Source organism: Lygodium microphyllum, chromosome 19 (genome assembly GCF_053477565.2).
Source record: "Lygodium microphyllum isolate KBCC chromosome 19, Lygodium_microphyllum_v1.1.10, whole genome shotgun sequence".
In the NCBI taxonomy this organism is placed as follows: domain Eukaryota; kingdom Viridiplantae; phylum Streptophyta; class Polypodiopsida; order Schizaeales; family Lygodiaceae; genus Lygodium; species Lygodium microphyllum.
In genome coordinates, this window is record NC_141153.1 from 75,656,540 (window position 1) to 75,680,245 (window position 23,706).

The window sequence follows — 23,706 nt, forward strand, 5'->3', positions numbered from 1 at the left end:
GTCTAAAATACTATCGGCCCCCAATCTATATTGATGTAACCATGCAATCTAATGGTACACCTATAGCATAGAACAAGGCATAATCAAGAATACCACACTACATCCAAAAGTGGCTTCCATGGAAGCTACATAAATTGACTCTCCAAACCAACTATATAGTGTAGGTCTAACCTAGTGACTGTCAAATAAATAAGGTTATCCATAATCTTTCTATATGTAGTGACATCTTCAATCACATCACCCTTATGTGCATTAAGCTTAGCATTGGCATCCAAAGGAATTAAGATTGACTTACAACAACCATACCATACTTCTTCAACATATCCAAAGCATATTGTCCCTACGACAACCATGTAACCTTTGGAGTCTTGATTATCTCTATACCAAGAAAATAGCACAACTCTCAAAATCCTATATTTCAAACTCAGCCTCAAGATGACTCTTCTCATGCTCAATCTTTGTCTCATTGTCATCCATAATAATCAACTCATTCACATATATAGTAACGATCATAATACATATCACTCTCATATATATAAAGTGAGTGATTACATTGTGCTCTACAAAATCTAATGCTAACAAGGTATTTCTAGAATCTTTTTATGCCATACCCTGGGTGCTACAAGTCCTTACAAAGCTTACATATATAATCAGGATAAGTTGTCATCCACATAACTAAGCAATTGCTCCAATAAACTTCTTCTTACAACTCCCTATACAATAAGGTATTTTTAACATCCATTTGATGTATGATCCAACCCCTTTATATAGTTGCTACTATGATAATCCTCACAATAGCCATTTCAGCCATTCATTTGATGTATGTTCCAACCCCTTGATATAGCCACTGCTATGATAATCCTCACAATAGCCATTTTAGCCATAAAGCAAAATTCTCCTCCTAATCAATACCACGAGTCTACACATATCCTTTGGCAACTAGCCTTGCCCTGTAGTACTCAAAAGATTCATCAAACTTATACTTTACCTTGTAAACCCATTAGTAACTAATAACTTTCTTGCCTTTTGGTGAAGGCATCGAATCCCATGTGTCATTTACCTTAAGTGCAACCATTTCTTTATCCATAGTATCATCCCAATGCTCATTACCCATTGCATCCTCAAACCTACTAGGCTCTAACTCATATGTAACCTTAGGAATGTATACATAGTGATGAGTTACACAACTATCATATGTCAATCAGTGCATTAGCTTTCTTACTCTCGTTGATCTACATTGACTTGGCTTACTACTATGTGCCTTAGTATCCACTTGTGCCTTCCTCACACTTAGTGTTTTAATAGATTGAATCCACAATTAGTCATGGGAGGCTTTGTAGAAATACAAACTTTTTATTGAAATCAAAAGATCTACTAAAATGGTGGATTGGTCTGCATCTAACTCATTATGGCTAAGGTGTATGTAGCTGAAACTACACTACACCCAAAAATTATTGCCAATCAACTTGCAAGGTCAAAATGGAAGCCAAAATGACCTTAGATGGTAAAAAACATAGCTCTTCAATTTTCGCTACAAGGCATATACAATGCTTTTAGTGCTCACCAAGTTCCACTACAATTAGAGACTATAGCCCTATTGGCCTTACAGACTCTTGTGAATATATTCCAAGACAAATCAAGCAAGATGGAATTAACCATTTCTTGCTTGTTTTCACACCGTCATCTTCACCTCAACCTTTAGTCATCCTGCAACCATGGGATGGCTTTGATACCATGTAAATAGAGAAGAAGGGAGAGAACTGAAGCAATCAAGAGCACACATACAATGGAGACTTGAGTAGGGCCAAAACCTTCTTCTTTTTCTTCTTTCACACAAAAAAACTTATTCTAAACATGATAAAAGACTAATGTGAAAATGTCACTAAGTGTGAACCTACCAAGCATAAATGAGGTGGCACAATGAATGTGCCATAACTAAAGTGGACTATGTGGGTGTAATCTAGTTTGTGAGTGAGTGAGCGTGCGTGCGTGCGTGCGTGTGTGCATCCGTGCACGCACTTGTGTGTGTGATGCCAAGCTTCATCCTGCTCATTTTCAGATATGCTCTCATGGAGTTTGCATGTATAGGACATTGGCAATCACCATGTTGGCCCACAACATAGAGTTGGTATGTGTTGGAGGATCTACCTGTCTTGCAATATAGAGTTTGCATAAATGTTGGAAGCTCAATTAGGCTCTCTTGCAACACCTATGACCTCTTGCCCAACAAAGAGACGAGAAAGAATGAGAAGTAAAAAAATCATCCTATACAACTATCAAAATAAACTCGTGTGGCTTTCTTGGTGAGATTTGTTGTGTTAGCTCATATGAAAAAGTCTATATTGCATGCAAGCCTCAATCAAGATGTGCTTCTCAAGCTCACATTAGCACTATGCGTACCTCGATCTACCACTTGAAACACTTGAACACTTTATCCTATTGAATAGAATAGATAGAGATTCAATTTTAATATGTAAAATTAAGCTATCTAGCTTGCCCTTTTATAGTCAAGCCAAGTATATTTCCCTATAAATATTTTTGGAAGCTTACCAAAGTGCCTTGGTTCTAAGTTATAAAGTAGAGTATAGTATCGAAGTTCTTTTAGAGTTCGAGTTTACCAAGTATAGTATTGATGAAGATCTTTTAGAGCCCAAGCTTACCATCGAGGGCCACAAATATAGAAGGAAATACATTGAGGCAAGTAATAACATATTTTTTGTATTCATTTGAAATTGTCCATATGGATGGACACACATGCCTATATGGGCTGCTTTGGCTAAACACATGTTTGTTATCTAAGTTACTCATCATGTTCAGCATACCCTTACAATAGTTACCACTATCCTAAGTCTCTTGTGACTATTCTTTCTTTTAATATCAATAATGCTCTTGAATCTACAAAAAATGGTTTTGCTCCAAGTTCCCCTTACTAATTGCTACTCACAACTCTATTTGTGTGTGTGTGGAGGGGGGGGGGGGGTTAAGAGAGGAGACTTTCTATTCACAATGCATATATAGAGAGGGGGGGTGAGAAATAAAGCATTGACAAAAGCCCACATGGGCACATGGACTCTCTCTCTCTCTCTCTCTCTCTCTCTCTCTCTCTCTCTCTCTCTCTCTCTCTCTCTCTCTCTCTCTCTCTCTCTCTCCCCCTATTATACAAGGTTTGTGGCTATCATATGGATGGCAAATAGGTTTAGTCCTAGCTTTGGGAGATCCTTCCATTATATAGCAATATAGATTTCTATGTTTACAACTAAAGGTTTTGTGAAGCACAAGGTTTTAAACCTTCTTTGGATTTTTAATGTCCTTTTGAAAATTTTACAATTCATGTTACATTAAACCTCAACTTTTTGCAAACACAATTTGACATTAAACCTTCGGTTTTTGTGAACACCAATATCACATTTTTATGAAAATTAGCAACCTCGACACCTTCAATGTTCTTCACAACAACATGTTGGCATGAAACATTACCACACATAGGAAGGGGGTAGTATAATTTTTTCTATGACGAATGGTCAAAGGAACAAATGGCTTCCAATCAAATTTTTTGGTTTACATACATGGAACAAAAAGTGAAAAGATCATGTAGTCTCCGTGTACACATCATCTTTGATTTTCCTTCATTTTTTGCCAATGATCCTAATGTAATTTTATATGGGAACCCTTAACACTAAAGTGCATTATTAAAGCATATCTATGCTTGAAGTTACATGGTTTGAATGTAGGGCGACTTGTATTTATGTGTGCTTTCATATGTACCCTCCAAAAAAAACTATACACATTTGGCTTTTTAAAGAAGAGCATGTTGATTAATTGAGGAATATATATAGTCTCATGGATCGTTATTACAATTATATTAGGGGAGGACTCTTAATTTTGTGTTCTATGTATAAGATTGTGCAACTTGGGGCCAATCCTTGGGGTGTAGGAGAGTCATAGGAGCCACATCATTCTACTAGGTTGAGCTCTTTATGTATGTAAATTGAGGTATTGATCACTTGTATATTTGGATACTCCCTGTACAGAGTCAAAAAGGGCAAAACTGTTGGACTGAAATCGATACAAATGCATTATTTATTTAGAGTAGTGTACGACCTCTAGATGCTCCTGACTGTGAGGCCATGAGGGTAGTTTGGAGAACTTAGGAGGCCCGTGGCTAGAGCCCCAGAGCTAGTGTCATGCTCGTTTTAGGTCTCAACACCGAAGATAACTTGAATTCTATTAAATTGTTGGGTCACTTTCATTGTTCCAAGAAGGCTAAACAAATAATCAACTAAGTTTTGGGCCATTCTAATATATTGACAATTTACAATGGTCCACCTAAGATACTTCAATGTGGGTGTTGTAAGGTTATGAAAAATTGATGTTAATTTACAATTTTCCACCCCAATCCCAAAAGCTAGGTCTTTAATGTTCTCAAGAACCACTCGTTGCTTCCAACATAAGCTGAATGGCATCTATGTGACAAAATAGTAGGGCTGTCCATATCATAAATGGAAGTAATAAATTAAACTTGCTATAACAATAATGGGTAGGTGTATCATTGTCCATTGCCCCTAGTTCATTGTTCTTAGAAACAAAATGAACTTGGCTTACTTGGCTTTAGCATTGCCCAAGTTTCCTAGATATACTATAACTAGTAATTTTAAAAGATCTAGAAGCAACCATGGGCCCACTTTTCCAACAAATGATTGAAAAAGATAGATTGAAAAGGTAGGGGATGGAAGCTAAACCAAGTCAAATAATAGAAGCAATCTTAATTATCAAGTGGCTCAAATGGTAGGGTTTTATGCCCACCCTTTGAATGAAGTAGTAGGGTTGTACATCAGAAGAGCGGCATAAAACATCTCAAAGGCTGTATATGATGGCATCCCAATTTAAAAACTGATTTTTAAAATATTTTTATATCATTGTTGTAATATATTTGGCTAATGTGTGGCTTTAGTATTGGCTTTTAGATTCTATTTTTTCTTTTTCCTAAACTATATTGCTTCAAGTGCTTGGTATAGTTAGAAAATAGATACATAAAGAAGCTCTTAAGTTTTTCCTAGAAGCCACAAGTGGGAAATATCTAGAGCAACTTCACATGAGCTCTCCTTTAAAGAGCTCAATGCATAACCCTATTGAGATCTTAAGCAATAGGATAGATGAAAATTGATGAGTGGAAAGGAAACATCTTTTACTATTATTAAGGAAAGCTTTGGGAGAGGGGCCATGTGGCTCACAAGCAAATCCCCCAAACCTCCACATGGCATTCTCTCTCTCTCTCTCTCTCTCTCTCTCTCTCTCTCTCTCTCTCTCTCTCTCTCTCTCTCTCTCTCTCTCTCTCTCTCTCTCTCTCTCTCTCTCTCTCTCTCTCTCTCTCTCTCTCTCTTTGCCCACCACGTGATATTTTCCTACATCCTATGCAATCTGATCTCCTCTTTCTCTCTCTCCCCTCCCACCACCACTGATCATGATGCTCTAAAAAAAGGGTGCTTGAACTCTCTCTCTTTCTCTTTCTGGTGTACAAGAACTTCTCTCTCTCTCTCTCTCTCTCTCTCTCTCTCTCTCTCTCTCTCTCTCTCTCTCTCTCTTTCTATCTCTCTCTCTCTCTGCCCACCACATGATATTTTCCTACATCCTATGCAATCTTATATCCTCTCTCTCTCTCTCTCCCCTCCCGCCACCGCTGATCACGATGCTCTAAAAAAAGGGTGTTTGAACTCTCTCTCTTTCTCTTTCTGGTGTACAAGAGCTTCTCTCTCTCTCTCTCTCTCTCTCTCTCTCTCTCTCTCTCTCTTTCTATCTCTCTCTCTCTCTGCCCACCACATGATATTTTCCTACATCCTATGCAATCTTATATCCTCTCTCTCTCTCTCTCCCCTCCCGCCACCGCTGATCACGATGCTCTAAAAAAAGGGTGTTTGAACTCTCTCTCTTTCTCTTTCTGGTGTACAAGAGCTTCTCTCTCTCTCTCTCTCTCTCTCTCTCTCTCTCTCTCTCTCTCTCTCTCTCTCTCTCTCTCTCTCTCTCTCTCTCTCTCTCTCTCTCTCTCTCTCTCTCTCCCCCCCCTAGTGTGTCAGATATCATGGGTAGGGCCAACATGAAACTGATCGAGGTCAAGCATGTCAAAGGCAGTAGAATAGTGGGTGGGGACAAGCGTGGCTAGCTTCTCTCTCTCTCTCTCTCTCTCTCTCTCTCTCTCTCTCTCTCTCTCTCTCTCTCTCTCTCTCCCCCGCTAGGACATGCATTTTGGTTCTACAAGATGCATAGGTAAACAAGAGTAGGACACATGGTTGTAGGATGGCATGATGGTGCACAAGAGGAATAGTGCGCAACTAACCACCTCCCCCCCCCTCCAATGCTTTTTCGTTAATATATAGGATAGAGTAGATGACAACCCAATGGTAACAATGGTGCTTCAAAGTTTGGTGTGAAATACCAAAACTTAAGCTGGCGTGTAGCACCAGCTCTCAGCATGAAGCACCAGGAGAAAACTAGGTGCATAGCGCCTACTAGAGAATTATGGCAAAGAGCATGTGTGAAGGTTGCAAAAGGCCTCAATACATGACAATTTTTCTTGGAATGGTGAATAATATGTTTCAAGGGCCAAAAGTCTTGTTGAAAATCTCTACCACTTTCCATGTGAAGTGGTTGAACATAAGAGATAAGGATAGAATTTCTATATCTATGTTGAAACTTGCACATTTGAAGGTGCTCTTAGCCCTCCATATAGTTGTGTAGAGTTGTCAAGTTTTGACTATTGGCAATGAATGTGGCATCCTACAAAGACCCAATCAATCCTAATAAAAAAAACACTTTGAGTATGATATAATAAGAGAAGGAGAAAGTGCCATAGGAGAGTAAGATAGATGAGGTGAAAATAGATGGATAAGAGCACATCAGTAAAATTATTTGTCTCTCTCAATAAGTTACTTACTGGAAAGAGATAATATTCATGAGCATATAATTTGAAAATTGGAGTTTACACAAAGTGTGAAGGTCTTATTTTCAAGATTTGTAGTTCATTCTACATTTGGAGTTTACACAAAGTATGTTTAGAATCCCAAAGGTTTGCCTTTTAGGAGACTAACCAAAGATCACTTGTGTAATGGTTCAAAAACATTGAGGTGGTGATATGGAAATTCTCAAGGCATATGTTTGATTCTGTAAGTCCTTTGGCTATTCATGACCCTTGTTTTTTTTGAATGGGCAAAAATTGTGCCATCTCCATCTAATGCAAGAGGTCAGGCCAACACAAATGTTGTTTGAGACCTTTGCCCTTTCACTCTACCCCTATTTGTGTTCAAACATTTGAGAATCAATATTTGAATAGTTGTAAATTATGTCATCTCCATCTAATGTGCAGGGCCATTTGCCAACAACAAAACCTATTTGAAACTTTCGCCCTACCTTTTGCACATTTTGTATTTGAACATTTGAAAATCAATGTTGGAGCATTCTAGGTGAAGGCTAGCTTAAGTAAGATTAAAGTTGCTCTTGCACATGTCCCGATAGTTTTGTTATCCACGGGTCTACAACTGACATGGCAAGTGTCTACTCATTTCTAATGAAGGTCAAAAGCTTTTGCTAGGAAAAAACTTGGGTGGATCAAACAATGTGATCTTTAGTAATACTAGCACACTTTTATTGCATGGAAATAATCATAACATTGAGTAGAGAATAATGAGGTGGCCCTTCAACACACATTAATAATATACTAACATGTTTCAATGGTAGAAAATTTGAAGTTCAAACATTTGCTCATGTAATGAACCAAATTACCCATCTCCCTTTGTTAAGCAAACCAGTCCAAAATCCCCCTAATCGGGTGAGGAGAAAATGGAAGAGGAGAGTAACTATTGAGAAAAATCATCTCTCTTTTTTAGGTTTTTGATTTAAATGTTTTAATATCTACAATGGACCTTTTTCCTAGCAAACCAGCCACTAACAAACAACTTGAGAAACCATAATGCTACAAACAAAAGGACAACACATCCTAAAGGAGGTCAAGCAAGAGTGGAATTTGTCAAGATTGTGGGAGAGAAGGAAGGAGTCTCACTTATAGCTTTCTTGCTTGCACAATGGGGGAATACACACAAGGGTGGAGGCTGAAAACAGTTTTCCTCTTCTTAGTTGTGTAAGCCAAAAAGAACTCTAGTACAAAGAAATAGAAGAACCCTATATATGGGTCTCAAACCAAACTCAACTAACTAAGGTGGCATACTAACTGAGCCACGAACTAGAGTAGATAAGGATAGATGTCATCTAGCTATTATTCATGGGCGGTGTACCAACCGCATCTGCAACTGACACATCGGTGACATAAATGCACAACGGTCACCTTGGCATATCACGAGTGGAGCTCGATATCTCAACACTCCCCCTCGAGCTCAATCCCAATTCCTGCACACCAAGCAGGTCTCTGAACTTGCGCAGCTTCTCTGCACCCAATGCCTTCGTAAATATGTCAGCTACCTGATCCTCTGTGCTGACATAAACTAGATCAATAAGACCTAGTAAAACCCTCTCCCGCACATAGTGATAATGCACCTCAATGTGCTTTGTTCTAGCATGATAGACTGGGTTATTTGCCAAGTGTATACTACTCATGTTGTCACAATAAATGACAACTGGCCCATCTGTAGGCTGATGCATATCATAAAGTAGCTTATGCAACCAAGCTACCTCACATGCAGCCATTGCTGCGTCCCTGTACTCAGCCTCTGTGCTCGACAAGGCAACTGTAGGCTGTTTCTTGCTGCTCCAAGTGACTGCAGCACTCCCAAAAGAGAACACATATCCACTGTAGATCGTCTATCAGAAATACTACCAGCCCAATCAGCATCAGTGTATCCATGCAACTGTATCTGAACCCCAGTCTCATAAAGTAGTCCATACTGCAATGTGGACTTCACATACCTGAGTATGCGTCTAGCCGCATCCAAATGCGGTTTCCTTGGAGCCTGCATAAATTGACTTACCAGTCCAATAGCATAGCTCAAATCTGGCCTGGTAATAGTCATATAAATCAAGCTTCCTACTATGCGTCTGTACATAGTAGGGTCTTCCAGAAGCTCACCTGCATCTGCGCTCAGCTTCACATTCTGCTCCAAAGGAACTGAAATAGGCTTACAGCCTGTCATCCCATATTTGGACAGCATGTCCAATCCATACTCCCTCTGCAAGAGCTGTATCCCACTTGGTGATCTAATCACCTCAATGCCCAAGAAATAATGCAGCTCTCCCAAATCCTTCATCTCAAACTTCTGCTTCAATAGCATTTTCACATGAAGGATATCTTCATCACTGTCACTGTCATAATCAAATCATCAACATAAATGACAAGTAGCATAATACCTTTCTCTGTTTTTCTCACATAAAGTGAGAAATCTGCCTTGGAAATCTGAAAGCCAATAGTGACAAGATACTGTCCTATCTTGTCAGACCATGCTCTAGGTGCTTGCTTCAAGCCATACAAGGCTTTCTTCAACTTGCAAACAAACTCAGGATGAACAGCATGCACATAACCTGGTGGCTGCTCCATATAGACCTCTTCTTGCAAATCACCATGCAAGAAGGCATTCTTTATATCCATCTGATGTAAAGACCATCCCTTTGATGCAGCCATAGCAATGACTGCTCTTACAGTTGCCATCCTTGCAACCGGATTGAATGTTTCTTCATAATCAATGCCATATGTTTGTGCATACCCCTTGACTACTAATCTTGCCTTGTATCTGTTCACAGAACCATCTGCATTATGCTTCACCTTATAAACCCACTTACAGCCAATTGCATTCTTACCTTTACGCAAAGGTACCAATTCCCATGTAGCATTTGCTTCCAAGGCATCCATTTCTTTATCCATGGCTTTCTCCCATTTTTCTTTTCCCATGGCTTGCTCAAAAGAAGTGGGTTCTGGTTCCTCTATCACTTTGACCATATATGCATAGTGAATGGCTATAAATCCATCATATTTCAGCCTATCCACAGGATACCTAGCTCTCTAGACCTGTGCAAAGTAGGTTCACTCCCAGGTGCTCTCAAAACATCCCTGGTCTTCCTTACTCCAGGTGTAACAATAGAAGGAATACCCAACTCATCATCAATGCTCTGTTCTGAGCCACTGGATTCACCATCCACATAAGAGTGACCTGCATTCACATCAAACATGGGCTGATCTACCTTCTCTTTTCCTTTTCGTGATACCTGCATACCACTATCTGCATTGTTTTGAGAAGATTCTCCTGATCTCAATCTGCCTGTCCATGGCAAAGAGTGTGAACCACTGCTAGAGGACGCTCCAGGTCCACTAATATCTTGTGACTGCTGCTGTGAATTCTGTGCAGCATTACCATTTTGTGCATCTACATTATCAATCACATTTACTGGTTTATACCAGCTACTCATCTCATCAAAAACAACATCTCTGCTCACTGTAAACTTACGAGTAGAAGGGTTATAGCATCTATACCCTTTCTGTTGCAGAGAGTAACCAATAAAAATGCACTTCTCAGCTTTTGGATCCAACTTGGATCTCAACTCATCTGGCACATGAACATAGGCAATGCAACCAAAAATCTTCAAATGAGAAATATTTGGTTTCCTACCAGTATACCTCTCCTCTGGAGTCATCCCATGTATTGCTGCAGTGGGAGTCCTATTCATTATATAGACTGCTGTAGCAACTGCTTCAGCCCAGTAAAAATCTGGCAAGTCTTTTTCGTTGAGCATGGCACGAGATACCTCTCCAATATGCATGTTTTTCCTTTCTGCAATTCCATTTTGTTGTGGGGTATGACTGCATGAATATTGCTGCTTTATGCCATGCTCCTGTAGGAACCTTGCAAACTCATTTGAGAGGTACTCTCCCCCTCCATCTGACCTTAGGCATTTTATTTGCAGGCCTGTTTCTTTTTCAACCATACCTTTAAGAGTTTTGAAATGCCCAAAAACTTCACTTTTCTTTTTCATAAAATACACCCAAACTTTTCTGCTATAGTCATCAATGAAAGTGACAAAATAATGACAGCCTCCAAGAGATGCAGCTTTAGTAGTCCACACATCAGAGTGGATTAATTCCAATGGCTTCTTACTCTCTTGAACATGTCTAGGAAATGGTTTCCTTGCCTGTTTTCCAAAATGACAGGCTTTACATACCTTATGCATTTCTGCAACCTTGAATTTAGGCAATCCTGCAACAATATATTGGGCCTGCATTAATTTAAGTCGCTGTACATTAACATGACCAATGCGTTTATGCCAGATATCAATATCTGCAACTACACCGGTCCCATGTGCAAACATTGCTGTACTCAATTCAGACATGTTTGCATCCAACGTAAACATTCTGCCCTTCTTTCCTTTTGCTATCAAGCGACCTTTATTTTTCATATCCTCAACAAAGCATCCATGAGGATTAAATCTGACCTGCAAGCCCTGCTCAACCATTTGACTAACAGAAACCAGATTCTTGGTGATATTCGGGACATGAAATACATCGTACATGTATTTATTTTTCCCATCCTGCATAGACAAATGAATTTTTCCAATCTACACAATAGGATGTGCAGTATCATCACCAGTCTCCACAAATCCTGGTTTTTCCATTTTCCTTGCATCCTCCATCCATTCTGCATGACCTGTCATGTGGTTTGATACACCTGAGTCAACATACCACATCGTTGCTTTCTTCTGCACTTGTCACAGAATTGTTCATGTGCTGCACCATAAACAAATGCTCATTTCTGTCATCACCCTGTCTACTAGAAGATGCATAATTCCCTTGTTGCAATTTTCCATTCATGATGTCATTCTGCTTTTTATAGCAGTCTTTAGCCATATGACCCATTTTACCACAGTAGTAGCATTCAACATTGCTGTTTGCATTTTGGCCTCTTTGCCATCCACCACGACCTCTTTGGCTCCCCCTGCCTCTAGAGTTACCACGTCCTCCTCCATAGGACTGGTTTTCTTGAGTTTGCTGCATATTCTGATTTCTACCACGGCCTCCAAATCGGCCTCCTCTACCTCTGCCTCTACCTCTTCCAGCATTTGAGTAGAAGACAGCTTCTTTTGAAGTTCCTCCTAAAGAAGATGCACCACCATTTCTCTGCTCCTCAGAAATTAAAAGAGCAATCAACTCCTCAAAATCAGGAAATCTTTCACGCACGGAAATGGATGTTCGGAACTGTGCATAATCCTTTCCTAGACCATTCAAGGTCACAGAAACTAAATCATCATCTTCCACTGGCGACCCAATGGAAGCAAGTGCATCTGCAATCTTCTTCACCTTCATGTGGTAGTTATTGATGCTCATATTTTCTCTTTGCACATTGTGCAACTCTTGCTTGAGCTGCATTTTCCTGGCTTGCGTATTTGTGCTATACATTTTTGACAAAGTATCCCATGCCTCCTTTGGCGTAGTTGCATCTTGAATATGCACAATCATAGAGTCTGAAATGCTGATAGACAGCCAGTACATAACTTTCCTGTTGATTGGGAACATCAGGAAGAACTGGTTCTTCTTCATTTCCTGCAACAAATTCCCAATATCCTTTTCCCATAAGGAAATTCGTCATTCTAAACTTCCATGCTTGGAAGTTGTTCTTGTCAAGCTTTTCAGTGACAATCTGTGAAAGAGAATTAGACGCCATTACAGAACACTTCAAAAAATTCTGTCACTGCAAAGAACACAGCTTCAGCCTCACAAGGGCAAATCTGCAAAACTGGCGAAAGTGGTATTTGACCACACAGTCACTTCCTAGTGACGATTTTGCATATACAGGAACTAAGGATGATTCTGTAACTCCCAATGTCTCCGCACACGAGCATACGATGCAATATCTGTGGTAACTTTTCACCGACCTGTAGAACAATGGTCGCACAGCATAAAACATGGCTTTTTCCTGAGTGCGTGCAGAAAACTTCCGCCTCCAAAACAAGCCCCGAAATGGCCTCAAATCAAAAAAATAGGGTCGCCTAGGGCTAAAGCCCTTTCCCATAGCATATATTGCCCTCTTGCTTCACCGCCAAGGGCGTCTCAACCTGAGACAATGCACTCTTGCAATTTCCGGCTGTGCTGCCTGCAGAGATTTGCTTCCAAAACAGAAAATGAAAGCAACACTGCTCCTCTTACCAGAACACCGCGAGCTTGGCTTGCTTTCTTGAGCTCCTTACCACGAACAAGGCTCTGATACCATGTCAAGATTTGTGGGAGAGAAGGAAGGAGTCTCACTTGTAGCTTTCTTGCTTGCACAATGGGGGAATACACACAAGGGTGGAGGCTGAAAATATTTTTCCTCTTCTTAGTTGTGTAAGCCAAAAAGAACTCTAGTACAAAGAAATAGAAGAACCCTATATATGGGTCTCAAACCAAACTCAACTAACTAAGGTGGCATACTAACTGAGCCACGAACTAGAGTAGATAAGGATAGCTGTCATCTAGCTATTATTCATGGGCGTACCAACCGCATCTGCAATTGACACGTCGGTGACATAAATGCACAACGGTCACCATGGCATATCACGAGTGGAGCTCGATATCTCAACAAAATTGACAATAACTAGCTGCAAAGTAGCAACCTCTCAAAGCACAATAGTAGTAGAAACCATAGAACCAACTTGCAAGTTGCCACAACAACCACCCTCATACGTGACCAAAATGACCATGGATGCATGTAATTGATTTAGTATAAAGGAATTCCAGGTCTAACAAATGTGCCAACACAATCTAAAGTCAAAAGTGAAAGATATCATGATGTTTTGGTTGCAAGTAGGATGTTGATGACATTATGGTAAGAGGTATGCTAACATGTTAGAAAACTCCATTTTAGAAATAAAGCCCCACTCTTGCCTAGCCATTGAGAAACTAATGAAAAGACGAGTGCGAAAACACATCTACCATGGAAGAACTTATCACATTGTTTTTTTATTACCTATGTGGGGAACACCTATCAAAAATCTCCTAGTAGAGGTAAAGGGGTTTCATGACCCTTGGTTACCATGATAAGAAGTGAGGTAGGTTAAGACCATGAAAGCTACAAATGGAAGACCCCTATTCATTTTCAAGGGGTTGCTATAGTGCAAAGTGTAGTCTAGCTTAAAGCAGCCATAGAACCTCATTGATTGATAACCATAGTTTTGGGTACATCTAGACTCTGAGAAAAATATATTGATGTCTTATGGATCATTTTCTATCTTTCATTTATTAAATAGAGTACGAGTATAGGGTTGGCCTTCTTTGTTATTCCAATTATTCATTATAGTTGTGTTGCATTTCTCTTTCATGTTTGTACATTGATAGCATCTCAATCTCTTGCATTACATTATTCACCATTTCTTGATAGTCATCGAATCTATGCAGGCTCGATATGACACAAAGCACCTAATAGTTGACATCAAATACACTCATGCAACAAATTACAATCAAAACCTTATTAACACCTCATGATTGGAAATCTTTAAGTTCCATAGCTGAAGTGATTCCTCACCATTTAGCTTTAGTATCCCTCTATGAGCAAACTTTTTTTGCTTTTTCAATCCATCTCTTTTCCTCCACTAGTTTGTGATAGAGCTCATTAGCCAAATGGTTTCAAATTTGTAAGAAAGAATATTGCTGAATAATTTCCTCCATTCTAGTGCAAGATTTGTAAACCATGGGAATCTAGATACCAGTGAAGATAATATGGACTAAACCCCTAGAGTATCACACTAACCTACAGAGGGGCATCCTACACTCTCAACGTTGGTCGTCACCTAAATATACAGTTGCCATGCATTCAGGAATTTATCTTTTGATACCATATTTAGATTGCACATGCAAAGTGTATGGCACTTTGTGCTTAACAACTTAACTAAAAACCAATCAATGTGCAGTGCACAAAAAATCTTTTAATGATTTCTTTCTAATCACCGTGCAACGTTGCTGAGGAACAACATCGAGCTAACCTATGCTATTGAACCTCTTAAAACTAATACGAACCACGGTCTATATGCTAAGATATGTAAAGAAATCAACAATTTAATCAAATATCTTTCCATTTCAGTCCCACATCCCTTATTATTTATATTTAGATTGATTACAGAAATGTACGGGGATTTTGTGATAATTTTTCATAGAGATAAGCCTTAAATGTGCATTCTAACATATAAACAAAGAAAGTTGAGGCAAACCCTCATGCTTCACCTTCACTATACATTCACAAACATTCTCCTAATTTTTCATAAATTTTTACATACAAAAACTCTTTTTCTCCAATTTTCTCCCTTATTGTGACTATTCTTCATGAAAAATTTCCCTTTATTTCAACATAAATTATTGATTTTTTGAGTTTTTTGATTTGTATGGCTTATAAGAAATGTGATCCATCAGCATATTCAATTTCATGCCATATGAACATCATTTGAATCCCAAAACCCAAGAGTAACCCCATTTTTCCATTGAATCTCGTGTTTTAAAATTTAAAATTTTATTATTTTTAATATACAAAAAGAAAGACGAATAATTTTCTAACATTACAGACATCAACAAATATGTTTTGATCATTTGCAACCATTTTCTCATCGTATGCACTATCGATTCATCATAAAAATTAAATAATGATCACTTACTTGAAAATTCACATACATAGGTCTCATAATTTGAGAAAATAGAGACGCTAATGCAATTTCCCAACCACCATTGTTCATAGTTCCAAATCACTCAATCTATGTCCTATTATGCTTTTGAACCATCATCCATCAACTGATTTGTCAAATCAGCCCTCCCTCCCTCTCTCTCTCTCTCCCTCTCTCATAAACAACCATATGAACTATAAGGAGGAGAGAGAAAGATTGATTTTTTATCTTGCTAAATAGTACACCATTTCTTGTGTAGATCGAAGCATTGAAGAGCAAAAATTGAAGCATCCAAAGCTCGGGAGTAGGGAGAGAATGATTATAGGCCCAAAAATCAATTTTTTGAGAGATGGAGTAGATGCCAAAAAAAATGCACCCCTTCCCCCCCAATGATGTTTCATTTCTCATGTTTTTCTTCCTCTAATCAAGCTCAACTACTAAGATACAACTTATCTAGTTCAAACATTGGTGTTCACACTTGATCCAAAGTAGTTCCGGCTCGGTTGAGGGGGAAACTGATCTCGAAATTGCAATTTGATTGAATGGGTGGCTTTCTAGTGTCAAAATCTAGCACCCTAGCTTTCATCACATGCTTTGCGGCTTTCGGATCCAATAGTTGTTTCACAATGCCAAACCTTCCAGTCATTAAATGGCGATTCAAATCGACTCCGATTGATGAACGAACACTTGCGTTGGATTCTTGGCGTCGAAATTGTTAGGGTATAAGGCCCTTGGGCCTGCCCGTGTACAGTGACCACCCATATTCTTTATTCATATATATATGAAAGTGCAATAAGGCTGTCATGACATTGTTGACAACACCTACATTATGTGTGCTCTTCTCTCCCGCGTCTCCTGCATCCCTTTCAACTGGTATTAGAGCCACTCCTTCGTGAGCTCTTCCTGGCATCTACACGAGGTATGAGATCTTGTTCTCTCTCATTCTTCAGTCCACATAGGTACATCAGGGTTTATAGGTTGGGGCAGCCATTAATGATCTTCCCCCTTGAAGCTTGAAGCTTCCTGCCTTGCTTGGCTTGTTGAGGCTTTGTTTGGGCCTTCATTGGCACCTATTGAGCTCCCTTGTGGCTCCCTTGAACCCCCCTTCATAAAAAACGTGATCAACCCCCTTCAGGATAGTTTGTGCTATTTTTTGGTAGGCCCTGGACAACACGTGATCATTCTCTAGCTCCCACACCCATTTGGCTACTCATTGGCACTTGATCTTGGTCCATTGGACCCCCCGACACTTGGCATTTGACCCTGACACTTGGCATTTGACCTCGGCACTTGGCATTGATTTGTGGGCTGATTTACTGCAAAGTTATATATACTCCTATGTTTCGGGGATGCTTATGCATTTATGACTTCGAGGCATGCTTATGCTTTTATGGCTGCAAGCTATAGTGGTTGGATATGTCATGCAAGCTATAGTGGTTGGATATGGATGCAAGCTACAGTGGTTGGATATGGATGCAAGCTACAGTGGTTGGATATGTCATGCTTTTGTCTGCTAGGCTTGTCCGTGTGGGAGCTTTTGCATCCGTGGTTGATGCCTTTGTGTTCTCCCCTTCTGGTTTGGATGAGTCCCCTTTGCAGTATGCTATGACGACTTCCAGCTCTTCTAGTCATGCAGACAGTCCTTTTGATGAGCTTGTTCTCTCTTATGAGAGTTCCCATGATTCTTTGAGCTCCTTGGATGTATTGGAAAGCCCTATTCATGCTATTACAGAGTAGTTGTCCTCTTCTACAAGTTTTACAGGTTCTGTTTGCTTTCATTGTGGAAAGACAAGGCATGTGAAGCGTAAATGCTTCAAGTGGATTAGAGAGTAGAAAAGATTGCGCCGCACTAGACATGAGAGCAGAGTCAGTGATACAGTGGTGAGACCACTATTGATAGTGGTATGGTGCATGTAGTTACCCATGATGATGCAGCTAAGCTTAGACTCCTGGCATCGTGTTACCCTACAGATTACTTGCTCAGTGATACGGCCTATACCTTTGATTGGCTTTTAGATAGTATGGCATCTTGTCATGTTACTCCGCATAGAGCTTGGTTCTCTTCTTACAGGGAGGTTGATACATGTATTTCTTTGGGCCTTGAGCAGGATTGTTATGCTATTGGTACAGGGGATATACACTTGGCTTTGCCAAATGGGTCTTCTCTTATGCTCTGTGATATCTTGCATATACCTACGCTCAGTAAGAGCCTGATCTCAGTCAGTCAGTTTTGCATGGTGTAAGATATTATGTCTCTCTTGGGGATACTTCATGGAAAATCCATCGTGGTTTCTTGGTATTGGCTAGAGGTGCTAGATATGGCAGTGATTATGTAGTGCATGTCTCTCATGTGGGAGATTCTATGGTTGCAGTTATGCAAATACCACATGCATTGTTATGACATTGTCGCCTAGGCCATGTACGACACACTGAAATGGATGCTTTATGTGATATGGGCTTATTGCCTGCTCTTCCCCATGCTACTTGCCCTCATTGTACTCATGGTCCGTGCAGAGCCTTTTTGGCTTATGGCGATCGTGTGAGGCGTGCTCCTCTAGATCTAGTCCATGTTGTAGTATATGGACCTATGCCTTCCCAGTCACTTGGTGGAGCGTCGTATTTGTGACCTTCATGGATCATGCTACCCACCATGTTTGGGCTTACCCTTTGGTACGGATTGAGGATGCTGCTACTATCCTTGACTGGTTTATGGATTTTGCTGGTAGCAGGCCTAGATGCTTGCAGATGGTATATGAGAGTCATGCTATCTCTCCCAGCTTATGGATCTCTTGTCAGCAATATGACATTGATTTCTTATGCCCACGGTATTATGGGATTGCTCATGGCATGTGCCTGACTTTACAGGCAAAGCTTGCTTCTATGCTTACCACATCTAGGTTGTCTTATGGCTTTTGGGTCGAGGCCCTTATGACAGCAGTCTACTTGGTTAATCGGACGTTGTGTTTCTCTTTGGATGTTATTACTCCACATGAGGCATGGAGTGGCATGAGACCCTCCTATGATCACTTGAGGATGTTTGGCTGCCAGGCATCTGTCAGTATGCCACATGAGCCTATGTCGCGCAGATGCATACTTCTTGGTTATGGAGATGGTGACTTTACGGCTTATAGGTTTTGGGATTTAGATGCCCAGCACGTTCTATGCAGTCATCATGCTGTCTTTTATGAGACATAGACACCTCTCAGGCCTCTTGATGCACATTTAGTGCACTTTATGTTGATTCTACAATCCTATGCCAGTCTTTCGCTTTGCTGAGGCCGCATACTGTCTTGAGACCCTGCTTGACTTATGTCCGCCGAGATGCTGGCCCTCTTTCGATGATTGACCTTGGAGAGTCTATATGCTCTCCACTGTCTTTTATGCGCTGCACTGATGTTATGCGTCACTCTGATGCTTTACAGTCGTGCACTTATGAGTTTGTTGCTTGCTTCATGGGAAGCAGTCATGGATTGCTCTATTGTCTAGAGCTATGGGATCGCTTATCTCCTGGATGTCATGGACTCAGGGATGCTTGATTCTTCTTGTGAGGAGGTTCCCGCCACTTATTGCATAGCTCGCTTTCCGATTGGGCGTTGGGTGAGATGTCATGATTCCTCACCCTGACTCTTTTATTTTGTTTTTCACTCCCTGGCCCATTGGCCTTTTAGTGGGAGGTTGTTGGGGTAAAAAGCCCTTGGGCCTGCCCGTGTATAGTGACCGCCCATATTCTTTATTCATATATATATATGAAAGTGCAATAAGGCTGTCACAATAGTGTTGACAGCACCTACATTGTGTGTGCTCTTCTCTCCCATGTCTCCTGCATCCCTTTCAGAAATGCATCTAGGAAAACTCCAGCTATTTGATCTGTAACCATTTCATTTTGCACCGAAAATTCTCTTTTATGGGTCTCGGGGTCTTTTTACACTTAATCCTAGCTTTAAAATTTGCTCTCATTGGTGACCATGGGATAGTGTGACAGCCTGTCGAATCAATGAACCGATCTGCACAAACAAAGAAAAGAGCATCAAATTGTTACAAAGAAGAATACATAACAAAGAACAAACACAACTCTCACCCTACCCCTTAACAAGATCAAAACATGGAGTCCACGAGGGATAGGCCAAGCAGAATCTAACAAAGATCTAGAGCTAGTCACTAGCCAACCGTTCCAATAGAGAATGGCTAAAAAGAACTATCAAAGGAGTCATCCTAAGTGGTGGTCTGACTTGCCTACTTGATCTAGGACAACTGGACCAGGAACTCCTACTAGGCACAACTCCTATAGCCTGGTCTATATATTTTTTCATTTTACCACATTTTTCTTTAGTACTCTATACTTGGGCGTGTAAAAAGGAGGGAGCTGAATGTGTTGTGATCCAAGGAAAACATGGTGTTGGGTCTTAGCTCGGGTCTTAGGTCCAATATCAATACACCCAAGAACCTACCAAGTGCTCACAAGGTGACACTAAACCCTTTTCTTTTGCTCACTTTTATTTTCGCTCCAACCATCCTTATTTATTTTTTCGACTAGATGCCACCCCTAGGAAGACAAGGCATCGGTCCTGGGTCTATTGACTCATCCCCAAGAATCTACTAGGCCTTTGCAAGGTAATGGTTATCTACTCTTGGAAATTTTCTTCCTTTATTTTCTTATTTTAGGGGTTAGAACCCCTTTTTACACACGTCCGTACTTTATACTTTTCAGATTTTTTCATTGTTTCTTCTCTTTCTTTTATTTGGCAAGCTTTTTTATCTCCCTGACAACTAACATGGATTCTTGGAAATAGCTGCCTAGCAGGTTAGTAGAATAGCGTCACTAGGGCTACTCGCAAAAATAGCTCTTAGAGTGCCCCACATTGTCTTTACAAGAGATGGACAACTGCTCAAACCTCCCTAGACACATCAAACCTAACCCTGGGACTTCATGCCTTGAATGTCAGTCCCCCACAAAAGAGAAATACCCCATATACAAATACACTTATAGCATAGAGAGAAAGAATCCATAAAGGAAGGACATCACCTGGACTTGGCCACAAGAAGCTTTTGCGTAGCAAGAGGCTCTCTCCAAGTACACCCTTGAATTTTTTTAGTGCAGTACTAAAAAAAACCATTAACTACACCCCCACCAAACAAATAAATGTCCCTCTTAGCCTAATAAAATCCAACAGGAACGGCCCTCTTGGCCTAATAATATTAACCAATAACGCACATCATTCAGTATCCTATTGCTACTACTGAAAACAAATCCTTGGTTCCCACAGAAACCTTAATGAAACATAAAACTAAACCAAGGGGATGGGCTGCTCAAGCCCTACACTAAATGCATCAAAATATTAGCTAATCTCCTGCATAAATAGCAAGGGGTATCTTATGAATATGCTCTTGAACGATCCAATGCATCCATGACATAATAGGAAGTTGGTCAATCACTACTTGGTGGCTCATAACCCATACTAACTATCAGTAGCCAAAATAGGACATGTCAGCAAGCAACCCCCATAGTAGCCCTAGACTAACATCAAGAGGCAATTGTTAAAAACCCCCCATGACCACAGTCAAGAAAGACATATTCAACAAAGCCATAATTAGCTAGGGAATCTGCAAAGCGATTCCACTATTGGGGAATGAGCTAGCAAGTCATTGCCTCAAAGATCTCAAGGGCATCCAAGGTTACACAATGGTACATCCTTAGAATGGGATCCCTCACACTATGTCCCATTCAACTAGTTGATCACTAACTATGAGTCATCTTTCACCAATAACCAGTGAATACCACCACGTTTGGCTAGATTCAACCCCATTATCAAGGCCTTATATTCTGCCATGTTATTTGTAAAAGGAGTGCCTAAACATACTCCCATTTTTAAAACCACTCAATGAAGGGGATCTTTAATGACAACCCCAATGTTTGTGTGCTTAGCAGGTTCTCAAGAAGCTCCATCAAAATATAAGGTGTAAGCCTAGGCTTCATTGAGATAACCTGCTGTGGCAATCAACCGACTCATACTTATGATAATCAAAGTCTAATCGAGAGAGAGGGAGTAAGATAGGTATAATCTTCCCTTCCTCAATAAACTCAATAGGGACGCTGGTAAGAACTCGATGACAATGGTGGCAATAAACCTTAATATCCCACATAAAAGATCTGTCTTGCCACTTAGTAATGTGATAACCTTACTCCGCCACATCACTTTGATTTTTCCCTTCCAATAGTCTTGATACCCTCTGCAAATCTCAGCTCAATCTTGAAGGACTTGCAAAGGCACCAAGTCCAAAGTCAGTCTTTATACATAATGGGGCTTCAATTTATTGAAATTTACTTTAGTTTTGATTTCTATCCCTTGTAAATCTGCTAAAAGGGTTATAGAGCCATTCTTCCCTATATGAACAATCTTATAAGAACCATCCCATTTAGGTTCTAACGTGCCTAGGAATAGCTCCTATTGGGCATCATAATATAAACCTAGTTGACCCTTAGTAAAATTATACTTCTTAGCTTGAAGGTCATGAAGCATTTTCATTCACTTCTTCCCTACTTCCTAATGTAACAAAGCTTATAATCTAATTTCATCAAGATGTTCCAGGGAAATGAACCTTTCTTGTAATGCTTCCTCTTCTCCCAAAGAATGATTTAGCGCAAACCTTATTGTAGGCAGATCTCAATCTTCAAAGGTAAAACACACTCTTCCCCATATACTAATTTAAAAGGGGTATGGGTTGTAGCTCTTTTAAATGTTGTATTATAAGCCCAAACAGCCACATACAACTTCTTATCCCAATCATGCTTACCTTCAGATACAGTCTTGGATAAAATCGCCACAAGTTCCTTATTGGTACTCTCTACTTGTCCATTAGCCTGGGGGTTAAAAGGGGTGGTCTTACTATATTTAATCTTTAGCGTTGCAGTCAAATCCTTAATCACTTTATTCAAAAAAGATGTCCTATGGTCAGACACAAGCTCCTAAGGTGGACCAAAATGGCAAACAATTTGTTCCAAAATAAAACTAGCTATTTTCTTGGCATTATCCTTTATTGTAGCGTGGGCTTCAGACCACTTAGTGAAATAGTTTGTTGCCACAATGATATAACACTTTCATGTAGTCAAGGAAAGATGTATAGGTCTAACAAAATCAATGCCCCACTTCTCAAATGTTAGTATAGCCATGATAGGAGTCAACATGCACTTCCTATTCTCCCTATTGTCATGTCTGTGACATGTATCACATCTCTTAACATATGCAAATGCATTCTAGAAAATGGACGGTCACCAATATCTGACTCTCAAAGCCTTCTATACAGTCAACTATCCAGCAAAGTGCCCTCCACACAAGCAGAGCCATGAAACTCTTCTAAGATAAATGGAACTTTATTAGGCATGATGCATTGATGATGAGCATCATTGACTCCTTTTGCTGATATAATGTTCTTGTAATCAAGGCAAATTTCAAGGCTCGCTACATGTTTTCCTCTTTTCAGCCTTTGATAAAGCAGATCCATAGCCTCTCTTATGGATAGATAGTGCATTATGATAGCATAATAGGATGGAATGGAGGCCATATCGATTTTGAATAGACCCTCGAGCTTTAGCCAGGACTTCCTTTGGCTCCTCGAAATCCACAAGACATTCAATGATGCCTTACAACTTTAGTGGCTTACTCCTAATTTCATACTCAAAACTCCTGCAAAGTGATCAACCACTTTGCTAGGTGGTCAAGTGGCTGCAACTTATTCAACAATAGACTTAGCCCCTTTGTCTTTGTGTAAAATACTATCTTTTCATATAGGATGTAGTGCCTGAATTTCTTCATTGAAAAGACCATCCCAAGGAATAGTTTCTCCATGTAGATATACTTAATCTTAGATACCCCCAAATTGTGACTGGCAAAAGCAATTGAATGGTAGCACTTCCTCCCAAATCTTTTCTAAACAGTCAATTGATGATGCTATACATTGTAGCCACTGAAAATATATAGAATATCTCACCTCTTTCAGGTGCTTTCAGGACTGGTGCTTTTGTCAATTCTTGTTTCACATCCTCGAAGGATACTTGACACAGATCACTCTAAACAAATAAATAGTTAAAGGATAATATAT